General features: G+C 36.2%; 1 long non-coding RNA gene across 5 annotated transcripts in view; it reads right to left on the bottom strand.

Annotated features, from left to right (window-relative positions):
• Positions 1-21153, bottom strand: part of LOC148758738 (uncharacterized) — a 260925-nt gene that overhangs the window by 117188 nt on the left and 122584 nt on the right. Inside the window, exon 1 of one of the 5 annotated variants that reach the window (XR_016020156.1) lies at positions 6354-6934. The exons of the other annotated variants lie outside the window; for them this stretch is intronic. This is a non-coding gene — a long non-coding RNA (uncharacterized LOC148758738). Of the gene's footprint in view, positions 1-6353; positions 6935-21153 lie in introns of those variants that run through there. 5 annotated transcript variants of the gene reach the window in all.

Raw genomic sequence — 21153 nt, 5'->3', positions numbered from 1 at the left:
TGCATGAACCTGCCAGAATTTCTGAGCATATATGAACTCATTTTACATTTTTTGTTGTTAGTTCCTTATGCAAAGAAAAACGGTAATACCTAGAACTCCTTTTGCTCCATTTGAGTCTAACGAAGATTTTCTAGAGGAAGAAAAATCTGTAGGGACAATCTCACCTTCACTTCTTGAAGTCAATGAAAATCTCATACAAGTAGATGTACGTTGCTGTCATATACCTGCCCTATAACAACAACAAAGATAACCAAGCCCAGTGTCAAAAGAGTCCAAACCCTGCTATCTGGTTCTGAGAAAGTATCCCATACGGTATCTGCATTGTTGGTAGTGTGTGCTCAAATTTGGGAGCGGCTCTGTCAGGGTGACATTTCACCTAGATCTGTTTCGAGCCTAACATCATTTCGTTTTTCATTCTCTTCTTGGGTTTTGAGGTGTGTTGACTCTGTGATGTCTACTGACAGGCAGATTGGATCTTTCCTTAATTGCTGGTGACATGTCAAGTATGAGAAATGAGTGAGCAATCTTCCCTGAACTGTAGCCCTTAGGAACTGGCAAAGCTATGTTTATAATGGAAATATAGCAATGAATACAGCAACTGTAGCTGGCATTTAAAAAAAAAAAAAGACAATGAAATGTCTAACTCCTGTGAGCTGGCTTCTTTTCAGAAAAGTAGGTAGGAGAAATGCCAGCACAAGTGACATATGTCACTGAACTAGACTACACTCCTTGAGTAGCCTCTTAATGTCTGTCTTACACAACAAGTACTCATCAATTTCAGAAGCCTAACATTACATTTTAAAGACATACCTGAAAAAGCTTTTCATTGTTGAGACCAGAATAGAAAAGAGAAGATTCTGATAAACAGTCTGATATTTAGAAAAAAACACCTGTCCTTCATACACAAGACCAAATCCCCGACAACCATGAAGAGGTTTTGACTCTGGCATGGACTTTTGTAAACCCTCTCTGATCTAACACAGGGCTGAGGATGGGCACTCAGATTAATATTAATTTATTGTGTCACTAATGTTAATTAGGTAGATGATTAAAAAGTACTCGAGATTGCACTGTGCATTTTATGTGGGGGGTTGTTCTTTTGGTGATTCAAAAGCTACACTGGGTTCTCAGGGCTTATTACAGGCATCCATTGTTATTACATACAGAAGTGTGTGACGGTACCACCCTTCATTAGGATCAGATAAATTTAATGCTAGAAAATTAAAGAACACTTATGTGTAGTATTTCTCACCACAAGAAATCATTAGGAAAAGAAGCGGCATTCATTTAACACATCTTTAAGCTCCTTGAAAGTGAGTCTCAGCCTTAACTGATGGATAAATGGACACATGCTCTCTACCCAAAGTTTGAAACTCATTTAAAACTCATCTGAAAACTGGCCACGTGGCCTCCCTTGTCATGATGGATGCCCTGTTAACTCCCAACACATGGCTTTCCAGTTTGGATAACTCTGTTTAAAATCCATTCTTATTATTAAAAGTCTTTCTTCCAAAGCTTACGGATATATCTCCTCCCTTTCTTCCTCTCTTCTTTCTATCCTAACATTCTTTATCCAAATATAATTTGAAGTGGTTTTTAAAAAATACCTGCGGGAAGCTAGGTGACAAAATAGGAGTGAGGAGAAAATGGAAGGACGGAAAGATGAATTCTGTGGTTGGGTTAGTTAGAAAAAAGCAGGGCATGAGGTCTTGTGCACTTAGTACAGGGAGGCCGCAGTTGGGTTCTGAGCTTCTGTGTTTTTGGAGCTAAGAGGAAAGTACGATCAAATCTTTGATTCATAGAATGCATTGTATAAATAAAACATTTGCTCAGAAAAAGTGCAATTATTGCGGTACTGAGGCCTGAGAAACATCACTTTAAAGCATGTAGTGTAGCGAGCTTAAATAAAATGGGAGGGACCCCAACTGCTTGCTACAGCATCAGGAATCTTACCAACCATAAATCCAAATCTTAATGACTGTCTTTTCATGTCCATTTTTGTCCGTAGTTCCAGTTGAATGGACTAAACTCAATAAATGCCACTGAGTGACTGGTCAGTTGCCAGGTCCCAATTCTACACTGAGTTCCAACGCAAATATAATTAGTGATTAAGAGGGCCAGACAAGCACACTTGGGTTTTATGCTCACTAGAAAAGCTGTTGCTAAGCAGCTCGCTCTTAGAGCCCAAATTTTATTAGAACACAAAAACAGGAAATATTGGTGACTGCCAGACCCATGAATTTGAGTTTTGCCAGTACATTTTAAGAAATAAAGTGGCATCCCAATTACTCTATGGGTTGTTAGAAGGACAAAACAGGTGGCTATTGTCTTGGGTTTTATAGTCATGAAAATCTTCAGATTTAGAATTGTCAGAGTATCTTCAAAGGAGGTGACAAATATAATCATTATGTTTGTGCATATTGGTTAAGAGCATTAACTAACTAAATACAGACATTTAAAATACACCACAATTTTTGTGAATCTCTTGGCTGTTTTTCATTTCTCCCTATTTTGTAATCATCAAGAAAATAGGTTGGACTTCAAGGAAATAGGTGGGACTTCCCTGAACAACTGAAAAAAAAAAAACAACCTTAGATAACAGCAAAAGTATAGAACTTTACATGATTTTTCCCAGCAGCATGAGTTCCAGGATTACAGCTACAGTATTAAGCTAGTTATGAATAAACTGATTTGACACGGAATGGGAATGTATCTGTTTAGAGAATGTATCACAGACCTCGCAATGATGTGGTAGTCAGCCTTCAAAATGGTACCTAATGAGCCCTGTAGTCCCCCTTAAACATTACCAGAGTTAATCTGTGTGACAAATGTCATATGGATGGAGTTATAAAGTAATGGTATGTCACTTATGAAGATAAGTTATAAAAAGATTGCAGCTTCTCCCTTTGTCTATATGTCTGTCTGTCTGTCTGTCATCACTCACTCCGGGAGAAGCAAGCTAACATATTGTGAGCAGCCCTATGGGAAACTGAGGCCCCATCTCTTACAGCCCATAATGAGCTGAGGTCTGCTCCCAACCACATGAAGGAATTTGAAAGCAGATGTTTCTACCTCATGACTGTAGTCTTATGAGAGATCCTGAGTCAGAATACCCTGGTTAAGCTGGCATAACCACTAAAACATCTATTTAAAAGTTATGATAAAAAGCACAATAGATAAATTAAAATGTTATGTTACAAAATTTCCAAAATTAACAGAAAGAAAGTAGAAAAGGGAGAAAGAGAAAAAGGGGGAGAAACCATAATGGACAAACATAAAACAAATAATACAATGTTACAATTGAATCTAAACATATAAATATTTATATTAAATGTTAGGGGTGTGCAAACACTAATTTAACTACATATTGTCAAATGGATGAAAACAAAGGTCTAGTTACATGTGATCCACAAGAAATTGATTTGCAATATAAAAATATAGATAGGTAAAAAGTAATAGGATGGGAAAAGAAAATACCACGAAAGCACTAAGCAAAAGGAAGTTTGATTCACCACATTAATATCAGGAATGTATACTTCAGAGCAAAGAAAACAAGCAGAGACAGAGAGGAACGCTGCATAATGATAAAGTGTTCATTTACCAGGAAGACATAATCTTCCATGTGTATATACCTAACAGCAGAGCTCAGAACATGTAAATCAAAGAATTAAAAGGAGAATTTACGTGACTCTAAATCAATACTCCTTTCACAGTAATCGATAGATATAGGAGAAAGAAAATCATCAAGATTACAGAAGAAATGAACATCACCTTTGGCCAATAGGACCTGATTGACATTTATGGAGTATTCTACCCAACAACAGCAGATTATATATTTGTCTCAAGTACACTTGGAATATTCACCAAAATAGACCATATCCTAGGAATAAAAAACATTTTAACAAGTGAAATAATTAAAATCATAAAGGTAGTTTATCTCCTCTTTAAAAAAGTAAACTAGAAACCAATAACAAAAAAAAAAACAAAAAAATTTAAACACTTATAAATTAAAATCACATGTCTAAGTAATCCAAAAGTCAAGTAGGAAGTCTTTGTGGAAATTAGAAAATATCTAACTAAAATAAAATGAAAATACAACATATCAAAATTTGTGTGATGGGGCTGAAGCAATGTTTAGAGGGAAATTCATAGCATTAAATGTTTATATTAAAAAAGAAAAACAATATTTAACTTACTAATCTAAATTTCCATCTTAAGAAAGTAAAACAAAATAAAATAAAATAACTCAAAGCAAGTGGGAGAAAACAAAGAACAAAATTAGAACAGAAATTAATGACATGGAAACACAGAATCAATAGGGAAAAATCAATGGAAAAAAAGCTGGTTCTTTGAAAAGATCAATAAAATTGACAAAATCTAGCAATACTGACAGCATAAAAGAGAGAAGACACATATTACCAAAATCAGGAATGAAAGAAAGAATACCATTACATTTGGCAGCCATTAAAATAATAAAAGAAAATACCAGAAACAAATTTGTGCACATAAAGTCACATATTTAGTGAAATGCATCAATTCCTTGAAAATCACTGCCCAAACTCACCTGAGCTGAAAGACATAACCTGAACAGTGTTATAACTATTAAAGAAATTGAACTGATGGTTAAAACAACTTCCAAAAAAGGAATTTCCAGATAGATGTGGTTTTACTGGTTAACTCTAGCAAACATTTAACAAAGACATAAAACCAATTCCACAAAATATTTTTAACAAACTAAAAAAGGAGGAAATATTTAATAATTCATTTCATGAGGACAGCATACCCTGATACCAAATCAGACAAAGACATTACAAGAAAAAAAATTACAGACCAATATTCTCATAGATGCAGATGCAACCATTAATAACAAAATTGTAGCTGAATTTAGCATTACATAAAAAAAATATACATCAAAACTAATTGGGGTTCATCACAAGGATGAAAGAATGGTTCCATATTAAAAAAAAATCACTATTATCCACCATATTAGCAACCTAAAGAAGCAAAACCTCACGAGCAGATCAATTGATGTGGAAAAAACATTTGGCAAAATCCAATGTCCATTTATGATTAAATGTGGATCTTAACCCACAGCTAACTTCATACTTACTGGTGAAAGACAGAATATTTTTTCTCCTAAAGTCAGGTATAAGTTAAGAATGTGCAATCTCACAACTTCTGGTAAACATTACAGTTGAAGTCCAAGCCAGTGCAATAAGGGAGGAACAAGAAATAAAAATAATCCAAACTGAAGGGCAATAAATAAAATATCCCTAATTTCAGACATGATTTCCTACATAGAAATTCCCAATGGAAGGAAGTTCTGCACAGAAACTCCTGGAACTAAGTTAATTTAATAAGGACACAGGCTACAAGGTTAACACACAAAAATCAAAGGTATTACTATGTAGTAATAACAGACAATTGGAAACCACTGTTTTAAAATGCATTTACCACTTTGACAAAATAGAGTTTTAAAAAAAGACTATAACAAGAGACAAAGAAGGACCCAGTAATTCCACTTCTGGGTATTTATCCAATGAAAGCCAAAACACTAATTCAAAAAGACATATGCATCCATATGTTTTTTGCAACATTATTTATAAGAACCAAGATATAGAGGCAACCTAAGTATACACAAATAGATGAATGGATAAAGAAGTGGTACATATATACAATGGAAGATTACTCAGTCATAAAAAAATAATGAAACCTTGCTATCTGCAACAACGTGGATGGACCTAAAGGGTATGATGCTAAGTGAAATAAGAGAAAAAGACAAATACCATATGATTTCACTTATATGTGGAATCTAAGGAACAAAATAAATGAACAAAGAAGACAGAAAAAAGACTTACAGATACAGAGAACATTTTGATAGTTGCCAGATTGGAGGGGGACCAGTGGGGATGGGTGGAAAAGGGGAAGGGACTAAGAAGTACAGATTAGTGGTTGCCAAGGTTTAGGGGCTGAGAGAGGATATGAGGACCAAGGAGCAGCAAAGGGACACAAAAGGGAATTTTGAAGCTGATGGGCTCTTCCACATCCTGATTGTTGGGTGAACCTATGCCTGTGTTCAAAATACACAGTACTGTACACTCAAAAAAAATTTTTTTTTACTGCAACTTAATTTTTAAAATACAATTAAAACAAAGAAAAAAGCTACTGTGAAGAGAAAACAACATATATCTTAAAAGGAAATCAGTATTAACCACATAGGTGGCCAATAATAAAGTGTAATGATATTCAGAAACATTTAAAATAAATCCTTGCTGGAAATTGGAGAATTTGAGATGTTTGAGACTCTTTGGTAAGTAAACAGTGTTGAATCCTAGCCCTCATTTCAGACTTACTCGAAGCTGTGGACGCTCCCAGTATGTTTCCTCCAGCAGCAGGCGGGGACAGGCTGAGTCGTGCGTCTGACAGAATGGCATCAGGTCTTCAGCCAAGCGGGGCATCACCTGACAAGGCAGCTGATGTGGAGGAGACAGGCCGCCCGCCCAGGACGCTGCCTCTGCAAGGCACGGACCGCAGTGGATGTGTGATGCTCTCAGGTTTGCAGGGAGGAACAGCTGACCGAAATCAACAGGCTTGTGATCGTTCACTTGAAAAACAGGGAGCACGTGTGGAGATTGTCCCACTTACCTGATATACCCATGAGGAAGGGCTAAGAAGTCTCTGAGCAATCAAAAGCTTTTATGTGGGACATAGCTAGTGAAGTGAGGGCAAGTCAAGACTAAATTTTAAAAAATTCCAAACAGCATGGTTAACATGATCTTATGTAATAACAAACAACCAAAAATAAAGAAACATATGTTTGTATAAAGTATATAATTTGGAGGCACACCCTTGTGTGTAAAATATATACTATGCAGCCATTAAAACAAGTGAGAAAACTCTAGATACTGGTAAGATTTTGCCTTTGTATTGCCTGAAGATCATTTTGTTCTAAGTGAATCACTTTCTGTTAAAAAATAATTTTGTGTGAATTTATATATAACATATGTAATAATATAGATTATGTAGATACTTGTGTGTTTGTGTTGTGTTTTGTGTGTGTGTGTTGTGTTTTGTGTGTGTGTGTGTGTGTTTAAGCATAGAAAAAAAAAAGAAATATTAATGGCGTTATCTCAAAGGTGGGTTTACTTGTAGGAGACATTAAAGGGGGAAAGAGAGATCTTTCAGTTTTTATAATTTAAGAAAAGACTTCCCATCCCAAATCTAAATATGCACACTTATCATTTCTTTTAACATGAATGAAAAGGTAAAATTATATACATCAAATGTTAATGTTGGTTCTCTTTGTCTGACAAAGTGAGATTACATACCTTCTTTCTGATTTTCTTTGTTACCAAAATTTCTACACTAAATAAATATAACTTTTGAAAATATTATTAAAATTACTATTGAACATAACTATTTTTATGCCATGATACCTTTATTATAAACCACCACTATTATTAAGAATTAAGTTTATTTTGCATGTTCCACCCTACACATATTCTCATTGCAAACTTTTTTTATTAGATAAACTTAATCTTCTAAGACATCAAAATGGCTTCCAAAAAACTTATGAACAGACTAGAAATGTCTTCCTAATATTTAAAAAATCACTTTTACCATTGCCATTCTCTCTCTGATAGATACGAGCCCACCCTTCTCCCCAGCATTTCGGTTATTTCTGGTTCACAGTTACACAGGTCAGTGAGGCGGTGACATAGTCAGGACATGCTGAGCTGGGGTTTTATAATGAGCAACCCCCAATCTCCGTGCTTTAAAAGGACCCCCATGGATTTCTTGTTCCTTCTACATGATCATGCTACATGCCACCAATGGTTCCCTAGACTTCTGCTCTAACACCTCTTCACTCAAGAACCCAGGCTGAGGGAGCTTCCATCTCTGTGCTTCCCCATTTGCTGGGGAAAGGAAGCATGATGAATCACATTATTGGATGTTAAATACTCCTCCCAGAAGTGACCTGAGTCACTTCCTTTTGCACTGCATGTGTTAAAGGAAGTCAAATGACAATAGCTACCCGCAAAGCAGTGGAATAATCACATCCTACCATTAACTCTGAAAGAGAAGGCCCCAAAACACTTGATGAACAGAGCTAATGTCAACCATAGTCAGAATCACAGGATAAGTGACGATGGCCACCAGGAAGAATCCAATCAGCCCAATAAACTTACATTTTCCCATAACAGATTTGTTTTAAGTTGCATAGTTAAAAACAAAAAATTACCCATTTTCTAGTGTCCCAAAACTGTTGCTCTTAAAAAAAGGAACTTGACAGATATTAGTTCATTTTTCTCTAAAGAAAAAGAAACCTTAAAGCAATTGGCTGTTTTCAGACATCAGGCACTACCGAGGAAAGGTAGAAAAGTATTAGAGAAAAACAGATATTCATTAGGCTTAACCAGAGTACTGTCTGTCATTAGCAAGACATTTTGGATGGTTTTCCTTTACCTGGTTTATTTATCTAGTTATACTTATTCACTTGACCAAAGTATTTTTGAATGCCTACTAAGAGCTGTGGATTTTGCCCGGCACAGACTAGTCAATGTCAACCCTTTGAACTCTTGTGATCAATGCTAATAGTTAAGCATCATCAGTAAAGAAGGTGTAATGGAAATCTGCCTGGCAATGTGTATACACTAGCTTTAGTGCTGTTTTAAAGCTGGGTGACTTTAGCACAGGTTCCATGCCTGAGGAATATGCTATGTGACTGGAGCTTAGCTCATGCTGGTTATCGGCACTTGCCTCAGAAACTTAAAATTCAGTACCAATACTTATGAAAATGTGCGTGCTCACAGAAGTCAAGAGGCTATGGTTTTTGACCTTGAAAGTAAGTTCTATCTTTTCATAAAATGTTGATAGTGAGCCATTATGCATTCCTTCTTTCCTGCCCACGTCACTACTCACCACACTTAAGAATCTCTATTTCTATACACCATCCTGCTGGTCACACTGCCTGTCTCTGGGGAAAAGACCTCTAGTTTCAGAGGTGATGAGACTGTGTGTTCTAATCCCCAAGGACTTAACAAAGATCAGAGCTTTTTACTTACATCTAAGAAACAGATGTGCTGCATATTTGCAAATATTAGAGCAACCGATTGCTCAAGAGGTTCATGTTTTTGATAGCTGACACTATGACTTTTTACAACCAGTGCATTTTAGGTTTAACAACACCACTTTTGAAAATGTTTCATGGTCCGGTTTGAAATCGGTCATTAATACAGCAGTTAAATCCTGGCATGTGGGGGATAATTTTTCTTTTAAAAAAGATCATCCATTGAATTAAAAAAAAAAAAAAAAGATATAATGGGGAATAATGTGTATCTAATTATTAATGTACTATAGAAATTAGCTTTTATATTGCAATTTATATTGCAATTACCTTCTTTGTGTTATAAAGCAGAACAATACAGAAGAAGAACTTCTTTATTAATGTCTAATAGCATGGCAATTTAAAATATTCAAGTTTCTTTAATAAGGTAGTGTATGAAATGTTACTTAATTTGACAAGATTAATTATACAATTAATTTAAGACTGCTCTCAATTAAATTAGGAAAAATTCTTAAGCTTGCTGCTTTTGAAAAGAGTGTTGGAATCTAGCATGAAGTGAAATACCTATTAAGCATGATATTAATTAGACTAAGAAGGACTATTGCATGTTTTGTGAGTATAAAGGGCATTGTCAGAGAGTTGGTAAAGAGGCATTATTTCATTACTTTTATAATAATTATACGTTAGCCCTCTAAACAACTTAGAAAACTCTTCAACAATACTGGAAAGTACAGTGGCTTTGGACAGGGCTCAGAAGAACTCAAGATAACAATGAAACTATCTTGGAGGTCCTAACTCCACATATTTTGGGGTTCTGTTTAGACAAAAGTATTGTGAAGGGGAGCTGACTGACTATCAAAATACCTCCACTGTGGCATTATCTTGATGAATTCACCATGGTTCAGGGTCTAATCCTCAGCTTTTCAGGTCCAAAGACTTAAGCTTGTCAGAGCCCCAGGGTTACTTAGATCCAAGTCAACTGAGAGATACTAATTAAATTCATAATTCACTGAAGTATAATCACAAAATCCTCATTTATATATTTACAATGGAGAAATCTACCTTGTGGGGGGCCAGAGGGTCCAATTCCTGTATTTACAGTGAGCTCTTTCATGATATCAGAGTATCTGAGAAATCATTTCAGTATTGTCAAGGTAGCTGGTGTACAAAGAAGTGTTGAGTATAAATCATTCAGGTTATGATAGTCAAAAGCATCATTCCTATTTCACCACATAAAACACCTCTTTAGTAACTAGAATGTTCCTGTTGCTTGGATTTTCCATACATCTGTCTCTGCATCCCCAAACCTGGACCCTCTCTATGGGGCTGGACCCTGAGCTAATTCTGGGCTGAAGGACAAAAGGATGGGGTTAAGATGAAGGCTATGGTACTTGACTGGCCACACTGTACAAGCCAAATAACAAAGCGGGGCTAAGAAACTGGGAGAAAACCCATGGATCTGGGTACAGTGGAGTTATGTCCTAGACTGGGAGTCATTCCAAATATTTAATGTAACTTTGTGTGCTTTATGGTCGGTGTTGAATTTATTAGTTCAAGTCTCACACTTCTGGGGGGACCAGAAGCACCTCGCATACGGAACCCAATGGTTTCCAGAGCTGGGGTTGGGGTTGGGGAAAACATGGTCTCTATTAGCTTACATGGAGAGGAAAGAACTCATTCTTTTGGGGTGATGCCAGACTACATCAGGGCTATGCCTTGGAGGCAGAAAACAGACTGGATCTATTCCAGCTGATTTTCCGGTCTCCTTCGGCCTGAGGTGGAGGAGACATTGAACAGCAGATAAAACACAACAAGATATTTGGGGACTCGCTGGAGAAAAGTTGGGAGGTAGATTACATATAGCACTACAAAGGCTTTGCCCAGGACCACTCATAATAATGGGGGTAAGGTCTGCAGTTAAAACAAAAGGAAAGAAGTCATAGGAATGGCGGCAGCGGGGCGCACTTTTTGAGTTCTCCTCCAGATCTTATCACAAACGGGACATCTATAACCCATCAAAGGACTCTCTGCTCATCACACAGAACTGCTAAGAGACTCATGCAAGAGTAATTGAAGGGCCCAGCTTAAGAGGCACGAGATTCAACATACCCAGAGGCCAACTCCAGACCAAACCAGAGTACTACCGGGTTTGACCTACAAGTGACACACCCAGAGGGAATTCTCTACAGGCCCAAGAGCCCATAGAGGTCAAACCACATTTAAGTGGTCAACCCTCATGCAGCAGAACAACCTACAGTGGGCAGAGCCAAGTCTCACAACTAGTCAGCCTAGGAGTTAACCCCACCTACTCACAAGTGGAAAGCAATTAAGGATCTTCTTTAACAGGACGATATACACAACTCAAGAGTCACCTTTGGAGCACATGCAGAGGAGAAGAACAAAGTAGTGCAAGTCAAATATAAAGGACACATACTACATAAGATAACCCAGCAAGAACTAAGAACTCTAGGGGATCTACCTAATACATCAAAGCAAACACAGAGAGTCAGTCAGAGTGGGGAAACAAAGAAACATGTCCCAAATAAAAGAACAGAAGAAACCTCCAGAAATGGAACCAAATGAAACAGAGGTAACCAACCTACCAGAGACAGAGTTCAGAACACTGATGATAAGAATGTTTAAGGAGCTTAGAGACAACATAAAGAAGGATGTAGAAATCATAATGAACAACCAGTTAGAACTAAAGAACACAATTACCGAAAGAACTCACTTGAAGGAATTAACAGCAGGTTAGATGAAGCAGAGGATCGAATCAGCGACTTAGAAGACAAGTTAGCAGAGATCACCCAAACAGAACAACAGAAAGAAAAAAGAATAAAAAACAATGAAGATGGTTTAAGAGACCTCTGGGATAACATCAAGCACAACAACATGCGCATCATAGGAACACCAGAAGGTGAAGAGAGGAAGCAAGGGATTGAGAACATATTTGAAGTAATAATGTCTGAAAACTTCCCTAACGTGATGAAGGAAACCAACATCCAAGCCCAGGAAGTGCAGAGAGTTCCAACCAGGATAAACCCAAACAGGTCTACACCAAGACACATTATAGTTAAAATGGCAAAGGTTAAAGACAAAGAGAGAATCCTAAAAGCAGCAAGAGAAAGACAGGTTACATACGAGGGAACTCCCATAAGACTATCAAATGACTTTCTACAGAAACATTGAAGGCCAGGAGGGAGTGGCAGGAGATACTCAAAGTGATGAAAAACAAAGGCCTACAACCTAGATTGCTTTATCCAGCAAGGCTATCGTTTAAAGTTGATGGAGAGATAAAGAGCTTCCCAGAAAAGAATAAGCTAAAGGAACTTATTACCACCAAGCCAGCATTGCAAGAAATACTAAAATGACTTCTGTAAATAGAAGAAAGATGAAAGCAATCTAACTACAAATTTAAAAATGACAATAACTACGTACCTATCAATAATCACTTTAAATGTAAACAGATTAAATGCTCCAATCAAGAGACATAGGGTGGCTGAGTGGATAAGAAAGCAAGACCCTTGTATATGCTGTATACAAGAGACTCACCTCACATCAAAAGACACACACAAAGGCTGAAAGTGAAGGGTTGGAGTAAGATATTTCATGCAAATGGAAATGAGAAAAAAGCTGGAGTTGCAATACTTATATCTGACAAAATAGACTTTAAAAATGAAGAACATATTAAAAGACAAAGATGGGCACTATATAATAATAAAGGGATCGATCCGACAAGAGGACATAACCCTAGTAAACATCTATGCAGCCAACATAGGAGCACCTAAATATATACAACAGATATTGACTGACATAAAGACAGAGATCAACAGTAACACTATCATAGTAGAGGACTTCAACACACCTCTGACAACAAGGGACAGGTCTTCCAGCCAGAAAATCAGTATGGAAACAACAGCCTTAAATGATACATTGGACCACTTAGATTTAATCAATATTTTCAGAGCATTTCACCCCAATGCTGCAGAATACACGTTCTTCTCAAGCGCACATGGAACATTTTCCAGGATAGACCATACGTTAGGCCACAAAACAAGTCTTGATAAATTTAAGAAAATTGAAATCATACCAATTGTCTTCTCTGACCACAGTGCTATGAAATTAGAAATGAACTACAGAAAATAAACTGGAAGACATACCAATTCATGGAGGCTTTATAACATGTTACTAAATAATGAATGGGTCAAGCAGGAGATCAAGGAAGAAATCGAAAGATATCTCGAGACAAAAGAAAATGAAAACACGATGACCCCAAATCTATGGGATGCCACGAAAGCAGTCCTAAGAGGGAAATTCATAGCATTGCAGGCCTACCTAAAGAAACAAGAAACATCACTAATCAACAGTTTATCTTCACACTTAAGGGATCTGGAAAAAGAACAGCAAAATAAGCCCAAAGGGAGTACAAGGAAGGAGATAATAAAGATCAGAGTGGAAATAAATGAAATAGAAACCAGAAAAACAATACAAAAGATCAATGAATCCAAGAGTTGGTTCTTAGAGAAGATAAACAAAATTGACAAACCTTTAGCCAGACTCATTATAAAAAAGAGAGGACCCAAATTAATAAAATCAGAAATGAAAGAGCAGAAGTGACAACAGACACCACAGAAATACAAAAAAATTTAAGTAATTACTATGAGCAACTATATGCCAACAAATTTGACAATCTGGAAGAAATGGACCATTTTCTAGAGGCGTACAACCTTCCAAGGCTAACTCAAGAAGAAACAGAAAACTTGAATAGACTGATTACCACCAGGGAGATTGAATCAGTAATCAACAATCTCCCAACAAACAAAAGCCCTTGACCAGATGGCTTTACAGGTGAATTTTACAAAACGTTCAAAAAAGAATTATCACCTATTCTCCTCAAGCTCTTCCAAAAAATCCAGAAGGATGGAAGACTCCCAAACACTTTTTATGAAGGTACTACCACCCTGATCCCAAAATCAGACAAAGACTTCACAAACAAAGAAAACTACAGGCCGATATCTCTAATGAACATAGATGCAAAAATCCTCAACAAAATATTAGCGAACAGAATTCAGCAATACATTAAAAAGATCATACACCATGATCAAGTAGGATTCATCCCTGGTATGCAAGGGTGGTTCAACATCCACAAATCAATTAATGTGATACACCACATTAACAAAATGAAAAATAAAAATCACATGATCATATCAATAGATGCAGAAAAAGCATTTGATAAAATCCAGCAGCCATTTATGATAAAAACCCTTAAGGAAGTGGGAATAGAGGGATCATATCTCAACATAATAAAGGCCATAGATGATAAACCCACAGCTAACATCGTACTCAATTGGGAAAAGCTAAAACCATTCCCCGTAAGATCAAGAAAAAGGCAAGGTTGCCGACTTTCTCCACTTCTATTCAACATAGTGCTGGAAGTTCTAGCCACAGCAATCAGACAAGAAAAAGAAATAGAAGGCATCCAAATCGGTAAGGAGGAAGTAAAATTGACATTATATGCAGATGACATGATACTATATGTAGAGAACCCTAAAAATTCCACCAAGAAACTATTAGAGCTGATAGATGAATTTAGTAAAGTAGCAGGATACAAAATTAATATTCAGAAATCAGTTCCATTTGTATATACCAATAATAAAACATCAGAAGGAGAAATTAAAAAAAAAAAAAAAATCCCATTTACAATTGTTCCAAAGACTATAAAATACCTGGGAATAAATTTAACCAAAGAAGTAAAAGATCTGTACTCAGAAAATTATAAGACACAGAAGAAAGAAATGAAAGAAGACACAAATAGGTGAAAACACATACCATGTTCATGGATAGGAAGAATTAATATAGTTAAAATGTCCATACTGCCTAAGGCAACATACATGTTCAACGCAATTCCTATCAAACTACCAACGATGTTTTTCACAGAAATAGAACATATAATCCTAAAATTTATATGGGACCATAAAGGACTCCAGATAGCCTCAGCAATCTTGAGAAATAAGAACAAAGTGGGAGGCATAACAATACCTGACATCAAATTATACTACAAGGCTACAGTAATCAAAACAGCATGGCACTGGCATGAAAACAGACACATAGATCAATGGAACAGAATAGAGAGTCCAGAAATAAATCCATGCCTATATGGCCATTTAATCTACGACAATGGAAGCAAGAATGTACAGTGGGGTAAAGGCAGTCTATTCAATAAATGGTGCTGGGAAACCTGGACAGACACATGCAAAAAAATGAAGCTGGACTACCTCCTTACACCATATACAAAAATAAGTTCAAAATGGCTTAAAGACTTAAATGTAAGATCTGAAACCATAAAATTCCTAGAAGAAAATATAGGAAGAAACTTCACAAACATTACCCAGAGTAAGATTTTTACTGATATATCCCCTTGCTTGAGGGAAGTAAGAGAAAAAATAAACATGTGGGATTACATCAAACTAAAAATATTTTCACAGCAAACGAAACCATCTATAAAACAAAAAGGGATCCTACTGAATGGGAAAAGATATTTGCCAATGATATATCTGATAAAGGGTTAATATCACAAATTTATAAAAAACTCACTCAACTCCAAAAAAACAAACAACCCAATTAAAAAATGGGCAGAGGACATGAAGAGACATTTTCTAAAAAGGACATACAGATGGGAAACAGACATATAAAGAAATGCTCAACCTCACTAACCATCAGAGAAATGCAAATAAAAACCACAATGAGATACCACCTCACCCCAGTCAAAATGGCTATCATCAATTAATTAACAAACAACAAGTGCTGGTGCGGATGTGGAGAAAAGGGAACGTTTGTGCACTGTTGGTGGGATTGCAGATTGGTGCAGCCACTATGGAAGACAATATTGAGGTATCTCAAAAAATCTGAAAGTGGAACTGCCTTATGATCCAGCAATTCTACTCCTAGGTATCTGTCCAGAGAAATCCAAAACTCTAATTCGAAAATCTTTATGCACTCCTATGTTTATTGCAGCATTATGCACAATAGCCAAGACATGGAAACAACCAAAATACCCATCGGTAGATGGCTGGATTAAGAAACTGTGGTACATTTACACAATGGAGTATTACGCAGCCATAAAGAAGAAATAAATCTTACCATTTGCAACAACATGGATGGACCTAGAGAACATTACGTTAAGTGAGATAAGTCAGACAAAGACAAATACCATATGATCTCACTTATATGTGGAATCTAAAGAAAAGAGTAAATGAATGAACTAATCAGAAACAGTTTTGGAGACATGGGGGAAAAACTGAGGGTTGCTAGATGGGAGGGGGCTGGGGATAAGCGGGAAGGTGAGGGGATTAGAAAACAGTCAGTAACAACAAGATGGCCACGGGGTTTTGAAAATTAATTTGGGGAACGTAATCAATAATATAAAGATTTTGTAGGGTATCCAAGGGACACGTGTCCCATTTGGGAGACAAGCTCAGGGGTGATGTAGATGCCTGATCACTGCACTGTACACCTAAAGCTGAACAATACTGAATGTCAAGTATAATTTTATATATATATATGTATGTATGTATTTGTATGTATATGGTTACAGGAAGCGGAGTACAGCATTAGGAATAGAGACAGTGGAAATGTAATGGCTCTGTGCGATGTCAGAGGGAGAGTGGATGGAGGGCAGGGGGTTCACACAGTGTGAGGGATATAAATGATAGATGTCTAGGTATTGCTTTGTCTTGTGCAGCTGAAACTAATTAAAAAAAAAGGAAAAAAAGGAAAAAGAAAAGAGGGGGAAAAAGCTATTTTCCCATGAAAGTGTAAATGAATCACGTGAGAGTCTTCGCTTCCAAATGCAGATTGACTCCAATTTACAAACGATCAGAATTTCAGGAGAAAACAATTATAGAGACAATTTCTCCTAAACTTATCATTTTCAGGCAAGAGTTCAGAGAAAAGAAAGTGCTACACAACTCGACCTCATATAATTAGCGGTAGAGTTGGAGCTCAAGTCTAGGCTTTTTCTTACTCAATCCAATGTATTTGATCCCATACTTCGTCATTAGGTAAATCCCATAAAGTTGCATACAATATCAATTACTATAAATAGTTAATTCCCAAATTCCAAAATCACTGGAAAATATTCTTTTAATTCATATAATTCATATTCAATGGACAGTTAGGGGATGGTTATTAGAGAAACTATATCTTGCATTTTTCAAGCATTTATTCTGTGCCTGCCATCATTCTAAAGACAGATCACTTTCCCGTTGACTTACACTAGAAATTAGGGCTTCATTTCCTCCACAAATGATGGCTCTAAGACACCTCGAATAAAATTAAGATTCATAACATAAAGTAGAAAAAGCATTGTGTTAGTATTCAGTCTACATGCACTTAACTCTTCTCTTCAGGTTTCATTTAAATACTTCACAGGTATTTAAAAGTGAACTGATTAAAATGCACCACACATTTTTAAAATTTCCATCTTACAGAGAGTTCTGGCTGGCTCCACCCAAGTGGAATGCTGAAATAAAAAATTAAAATTAAAAGAAAAGTAGCCATCTTTAATTAGAATTGAATAGGAAATAAAAAGAGGCCTTTTAAATGGAGTTGTTCTTTTATCTATCTGTCTATCATCTACCTATTTATTATGTATCTGTCATCTATAAATGTCTGTTGACCCCAGTCAGTATTTTACATGCACATACATACACATACACACACACACACACACACACACACACACACACACACTTCTGATCACACTAGTCATGATCGTCTCAAGTGTCCAGGGGGCAGTCCTTTCTGAGAATAATGGGTCACCTACAGGGACATTAAGTATTTAGCAGCAACCCACCAAGATACTGCTGCTTAGGGATGTTTAATGGAGTTAAACAGGAAGTGCCATGGTGTTTCACAAGCGCAGAATTGGTTTTCAGGAAAGACTCTAAGCAGGAATTTACTCTTTCTACCGAAAGCCGTTGAAGCCATTAAAAGTCTGCACATTGTCACAAGGTAGAGAAAGGTATTGCTTACTCAGCATAATGCAGCCCCCTGGGGAAGGAGGAACTGGTGTCTAATATCAGACTCACTGTATATCCTTCATAATTTAATGTTTATATTTATCATGTGCATAATAAGGTTGTTACATTTATAATGGCTGCCTCTTCAAAAACTTCAAAAATCCCCTAAATTTCAAACACCATTGAAAAATATTCCTTTAATTCATATAATACATAATTAATGGGTAGTTGTCCAAAGGTTATGGTCATTATGGAAATAACAGCATGAATTTAGTGAATGCTTACTATGTGCCTGCCATCATTTATTCTGAGCATTTTTAGTCTATTTTATTTCATTCCCATGATAACCTTATGTGGTATGTACTATGAGCAGTCCCATTTTATAAAAAAGAAAATTCTACATAAGTTACATAATGTGCTCAAGATCATTCAACTAGAAAGTAGTGGAGCCAGTTTCAAATTAAGATAGTCTACCTCAAATCCTAAACTCTTGATCAGTACATAACACCAGCAGAGCCACCCACAGACTCATGCGAAGTGCACAGATTTCTTTAAGAAAGGAAAATAAGATGAGAATGCATTTGGGCACAAATAATTACAGGAGCAAGGCATCCAGAGGCACACTCCCATGTTCTCGGACAAACACCTTTCACCTTTAAGTTCCCACAAGGATACCACAGGGGTAACGATTCTGTCCAGTCCTTTAAGAAACTCTAGTCGAGACACTACCTTTAGGATCTTCAAACTCTGCTGTCAACTGGCAACTCTTTTAGAGATTCTGGCTAACAGCTTGCTTGTTCACTAGGTACAATCAGGTGGTTACAACCCCAGCATATTCCTGAGATTAATCAGAGCTTGATTTCATAGGTGAAGTAGCTGCTAGAGGGCCCAGGATGCGGGACCCTTAGGGTCTATTCCTGGATCCCACAAAAAATAAACTATGAAAATGTGTTGATATGTGTCAGCAAGACAGTAGGCTTGATTGACTTATTTGCCTGGTAACGTAAACCTAAACGTTTGCATTGTTCAACATAGGGCTGCATCGAAATAACAAATGGTCGTATCACACTCTTTCGAGGTTGCCCCAAAATATTAAGTTAAAATAAAAAATGTTAAGTTTGGGAATACTAATATTTAGAATGTTTACCTAAGCATTTACCTCGTAACTTTATCATCAATCCTTCTTCTAGGGATCTATATCAGAGATAAACTATCAAAAATACAAAATGATTTATTGATAAGATTATTCACTGTGGTATTATTTGTAATAGTGAAAGAAAGAAAACAACACAAATGTCCCCTCAATAGGGGACTGATTCAATGAGTCCCAGCACACACCTACAAAGAAATTCTCTGAATGATGAAAATCTCTACACACAAATGTAAAATGAATGAATGATGAAAATCTCTATATACCAACATGAAATGAATGAATGATGAAAATCTATACGTACCAATGTGGCATAATCTCTGGGGCTATATTGCTAATGGAACAAAGAAAAATGCACTAAAGTATATTTGGGGGTGAGGGGTGAGGAGGGAAATGAACTCATGTATTTAATTATATCTGTGCAAAGGAGCACTCAAACCGCAAACAAAAAACTGATACAAATGACTACCTGTAGGAGGATGTAGGAAACAGGGTAGAGGGGACTTGGATGAAAGTGAGCCTTTAATGAAAATAACTTATCATGCATTCATTTGGCTTAAAATAGCTTTAAGGGGGTATAATTAATTAACATATAATAAACAGCACATAGGTAAAGGCACAATCTGATGTTTTGACTAAAGTATCCACCCATTAAACCATCACCATCATCAGGATGATAACATCCATCAACCTACAAAGTTTTCTCCTGTCCCTTTGTAATATCTCCTTCCAATTTCCCACCCTGCTGTGATCTTTCCTCCTTCATTCACCCACCTGCAGTCTCCAGGCAACCATTGCTCTGCTTTTTTTCAGTATAGATCAGTTTGCATTTTCTAGAATTGTACAGAAATGGAATCCTGCAATATACAATCCTTTCTGTTGGGCTTCTTTCACTCAGTATAATTATTTTGAGGTTCATTCATATTGTTGCATGTATTTGTAGTTTGTTCATTTCTGTTGCAGAGTAATATCCCATTGTATATCTATACCATAATTGTGTATATCTATACCACAATTTGTTTATACCAGGGTGCCAAAAAATGTATGCACATGATTTATATTCATCTTATGTTATTGGTATATATTATTACAGTTTTTTACTTTCTTAAAATGTGTATACATTTTTGGGGGGCACCCTCTGTATATTCTCTGTCTGCTGGGCATTTGTTTTTTCTTTTTTCCCTTAGAACTGGCTATTACAAATAAATTTGCTATGAACATCCATACAGAAGTTTTGTATGGACATATGTTTTTATTTCTCTTGGGTAAGTACCAAGAGATAGAATCCTGAGATCACATGGTAAGTGTATGTTGAATTTTTTAAGATATTGCCAAATGTTTTACAAAGTAATTACACTAACAAAAACAGTGTGTGAGAGTTTCAGTTCTTCTACCTTCTGTCAATACTTTAATTGGCTACCCTTTTTAATTTTAGATGTTCTCATAGGTGTTTAATGTTATCTCTGTGGCTCTAATTTGCATTTATCAAATGAATAATTATATTGATAATGTTTTCATGTTCTTATTTGGAAAACATTTCTTTGGTAAAGTATCCATTCCAATCTTTTGCCCATTTTTCAGTTGAGTTGTTTGATTTCCTATTATTGAGTTTTTAAGAGTTCTTTATGTATTCTGGACACAGGTCCCTTATTAGATATATGGCATCCAAATATTTCCCCTGCTTTTATGCTATTGTTGCCATATATTTCACTTTACACATGTTATAAACCCTACATTACATATTATTTTTGTTTAAAGAGTGAATTATCTTTTAAAGAGCTATTGTGTACAAAAATAACATAATAAACGTTAACTAACCATGAAGTTACCATTTCTAGTGTTCTTTGTTCCTTTTTTGTTGACTCACATTTCCATCTGGTATAATTTTCCTTCTGTCTCAAAGACTTCTTTTTAAC

Source organism: Rhinolophus sinicus, chromosome 2, assembly GCF_057876585.1.
Source record: "Rhinolophus sinicus isolate RSI-liver-muscle chromosome 2, RSI-T2T, whole genome shotgun sequence".
NCBI classification, from domain to species: domain Eukaryota; kingdom Metazoa; phylum Chordata; class Mammalia; order Chiroptera; family Rhinolophidae; genus Rhinolophus; species Rhinolophus sinicus.
The sequence above is the reverse complement of the archived record's forward strand: the minus strand, read 5'-3'. Positions and strand labels throughout refer to the sequence as shown.